Source organism: Choloepus didactylus, chromosome 6 (assembly GCF_015220235.1).
Source record: "Choloepus didactylus isolate mChoDid1 chromosome 6, mChoDid1.pri, whole genome shotgun sequence".
In the NCBI taxonomy this organism is placed as follows: Eukaryota; Metazoa; Chordata; class Mammalia; order Pilosa; family Megalonychidae; genus Choloepus; species Choloepus didactylus.
In genome coordinates, this window is record NC_051312.1 from 80,745,083 (window position 1) to 80,749,451 (window position 4,369).

Genomic DNA, 4,369 nt, shown 5'->3' on the forward strand with positions numbered 1-4,369 from the left:
ATAAGTAAGAAAAGGTGCAAGATAAATGTTTGGGTTGGGGAAGATGCTGAAAGTTTTAAAAAGTAAGATTGAAAGCATGTCTGAGAGATAATATAAGAGGAACCCTAGATTTATGAGGAGACTCACCTTAGAAAACCAGCTAGTGAGTTTCATGATTAGAAAATAATCTGGTCAAATTTGCCTTTGGATTTTGATCCATATGAATGGTCTATCCCCATGAGAACATCTTTTATCCTGCCTTGGAAGACTCTAGTTCTTGAATTTGTTTACTCTGAATTAATTTTTTTCCCCAATTCCCATTACTAGGAAAAAGAGCACAGGAGAAGAATAAAGAACAAAATAATAAAGGAAATTTGTTGGGTCTATTAGTTAAGGTCTTAAAAGGAGCCACATAGTCCATTTCATTCTGTTGGCTGTAAAGGACTAAAGCATATAGAAACATAGAAACAGTGTGGTCTCTGAAAGAGGATTTGATTTAATCTTTATCCCCTGGTACTAGAAAACTGAAGGATAGTTAAAATGGAAAATGTAAGATGATAACTCATAATCTCAATAAAGTATACTGTGCCAGTTTGGATGTATTATGTCTGACAAAAAGACATGTTCTTTAATGCAATCTTGTGAGGGCAGAAGTATTTACTCTTAATTAGGTTGGAAACATTGGATTAGGTTGTTTCCATGGAGATGGGACCCACCCAACTGTAGGTGATAACTCTGATTGAATTATTTCCATAGAGGTGTGGCCCCACCCCTTCAGTGTGGGTCTTAAATCACTGGAGCCCTATAAGAGCTCAGACAGAAGGAGCTCAGTGCTGCAGCTGAAAGAGACATTTTGCAGATGGCCATTGAAAGTAGACTTTTGCTAATCCAGAGTTTGCTCCAGAGAAACTAAGAGAGGACAAAATGTCCCAAGAGCAACATTTTGAAGAATGCAAAGGAGCTGAGAGAGGAGATGGAACACAACCCAGGATACGCAGACACCAGGCACATGCCTTCCCAGCTAACAGAGGTTTTCCAGATGCCATTGCCCGTCTCCAGTGAAGGTTTATGGGTGTTGATGCCGTAACTGGGGCATTTTCATGGACTTCAGACAGTAAATTTGTAACTGAATAAATCCCCTCTAAAAAAGCCAATCCATTTCAGGTATTTTGCAAAACAGCAGCATTAGCAAACTGGAACATATATGTAATGTATATTTTAATATAAATTAAATTAGTATAAATTAATGTCTTATTTTTAATTCTTCATTCACAGGGAATTGAAGATGACACAGCAAATCCATCAGTTGATGCTGCTGACCAAATTACCATGCTGACATTCAATGACTCAGTCTTCATGCCCTCTGTACTAAAACTCATTGGGATTCCTGGCCTGGAGTCTGTGCAGTGTTGGATTGGGATTCCATTCTGATTCATGCACCTCAATGCTGTGATTGGGAATTCCCTAATCTTAGCTGTAATTGAATATGAAAACAGCCTCCATAATCCCATGTACATATTTTTGGCCATGTTGGGGGCCACAGGCATTGCACTTAGCACATGTATTCTTCCCAAAATCTTAGACATCTTCTAGTTCCATTTGCCAGAGATTTATTTTGAAGTCTGTCTGCTGCAAATGTGGCTTATACATTCATTCCAGGCAATTGAATCAGGTGTTCTACTAGCCATGGCCCTGGACTGCTATGTGGCCATCTGTCACCCCCTGAGACATGCCACCATCTTCTCTCAAAAACTCCTGACTTATATTGGAGTTGGGGTGACACTCAGGGCTGCCATTCTTGTAGCACCATCCATAGTGCTTACCAAATACCACCTTAAATTCTACCGAACAACAGTCATCTCCCACTCTTGTTGTGAGCACATGGCCATTGTGAAGCTGGCTGCTGAAGACATCCAGGTCAACAAGGTATATGGTCTATTTGTTGCCGTCACCATCCTAGGGGTTGACATAATCTTTATCACCTTGTTCTATGTTCAAATCTTTATCACTGTCTTTCAGCTGCCCCAGAAGGAGGCACAATTCAAGGCCTTCAATACATGCACTGCCCACATTTGTGTCTTCCTACAGTTCTATCTCCTTGCTTTCTTCTCTTGTTTCACACAGAGGTTTAGTTCTCACATACCACCCTATGTTCATATCCTCTTGTCAAATCTTTACCTGTTAGTCCTGCCTTTTCTCAACCTAATTGTCTATGAGGTAAAGACCAAACAAATTCATGAGCAAGCCCTAAAAATATTTTTCTCCAAAGAAACTTCTGACATTTAGTGGATCCTTTGTAGAGAATTTAGTTGATTCTAAGTAACTGCCTGCATATTGTGAAAAATTACTTTTTCCTCAAATGTGACCATCTGGAAAAAAGTCTTCAATCAAAATACCAGGTATTCATAATTCAAAAAGTTTTTAATAAATTCATCAAATGCCTAATATGCTTGTTTTGCTGCACATATAAAGACTTAAACTCTCTAATTCTGAGATTTCAAGTTGTTTAAGCACTTCCTCTAATAATACCTGTCCCTTTCAACCCAGAGCCTCAATTAAACCTATATAGATAGGAAAATTGTGGGAAACAACACATGATTTTAGGTAACTTCAGAGGATGATGTCACATCAATATTCTCAAAATAGTAAACCTCAGCTATATTTTTTTTAATAACTACTTTTGAATCTGTATTTAGGTAAATTTGGAATAATTTATCTTTTGTTTTATCTACTTTCTCTGAAACACTGATTGATATAAAATAATATAAAATATATAATAAGAAAACAATATCAGCCATGCAAAAACTGTATGAAAAAAACCCACAGACTATAAACATTTGAGAATTTGCATAAAATAGTGCATAATATATTGAAAGACAAAAAGGTATAATCATAAATATATTATTTAGGAAAACAAAAAGTTATCAGGACTTGAGAAGGAAAAATCCTTCCATAATCACTTGAAAAACCAACCAAACAAACAAATTTTGAGGTTTAATGACTTGAATTGAATACAGAAGCAAACACATTCTACTACATACAGAAATTAACTATTGTAAGCATCTTTAATACCAAAACTTTGTCCCGTTTATCCTTGTTATCCTCAGTATATAGGACAACAGTTAAAATTTAGAATCTCAGTCAAGTTGACAGTGAATGATGAAAAAATTAAAACATTTCTTACTTTCAATCAATGGTAGTCAAAATCCAGAAATATAGAGGTTCTAAAGTAATATGCAGATTAATTGTGCAGAAAATTTGCATAGTAAGGTGGTTAGTCCAATCTTCTTAAGGAAAGCAGAAATGAAGACTTAACTTAATCATCATGTATACTAGGAATAAAGCATGAGCCAAACACAAACCTGGTATATAGGAAACTGACCACAAAAGCAGGGACTACAGATCTCTCTTTTCATCTTGCTGTTCTACTATGCACATACCTTTAACCTCTCCCAGGTTGCTGCATCAAGGCAATTTAAATTTTCTCCAACGAACTTTCAAGATTAATGACCAATGAGATTTAAAACTCCAAGTAAATAGTGAGAGACATCTGGATCTGTAATTCTCGAAAGATGCATTGTCTGGAATAGATACAGCCTAAGAAAATATTCCACCACAAAATGGAAGTGACCATATCATTCAGTAGGGAAAGTTAGAGGATAATTTTGAGATAAAAAATGTAAAGATAAAGAAATTTGTGAGGTAAAGATAAAGGACAAATAAATTTGTGTCTAAATATGTTGATTTTTAATAAAATTCAATTAAACCTGAACTATAAGTAGTACAACATGAAAATACAAATAAAAAGGGATAAAAACAGCATGTTTGTTCATAGGCAGACATGAAAAAGAGCAAGATAAAATGTTAAAACTTAATTAATTTTATTTCTGCCTCTGAACATTAAATATTTCAGTGAATTGTGGCATCAAAAGTGCCCAAATGTGTCACTGATGTGCTCATCTTCTCCTCAAAGGAGAAAAACGAGGCAAATGTATGAATTCTTTCAGAACAGTATTAAAGATATTGGGAGAGAGTTTTCACACCATTGAAGAAGGCAGATATTTTGGATTGTCATTGGAATTTCCAGAATGAATCATTATTTAAAAAGGTATATTATTGAAATACAATAATATAATTGCTTCTGAATGTGTGTGTGTGCATATATTTCTTAGCTTAGCCCTCAGAGAGGGAAAGGAAACAATGAGATAATACCAGCAATGAACAACTCTTATGTCTAGATCTTGCTTGTTTGTTTCCTTCTTTAATAAACTTTTTAACTAAAATGAGCCAGGACTTGGGCTGAAAAGGTATAAAATAATTTGGAAAAATAATGCTCTGCCAGAAAGTAAGGAAGTGCTCAAAATATAACTGGTACCTGTGAAGAAGACCA

General features: G+C 35.4%; 1 pseudogene; it reads left to right on the top strand.

The window, feature by feature from the left end:
* Nucleotides 1-1,308: 1,308 nt before the first annotated feature.
* Nucleotides 1,309-2,265, top strand: LOC119537081 (annotated as a pseudogene).
* Nucleotides 2,266-4,369: the final 2,104 nt, after the last annotated feature.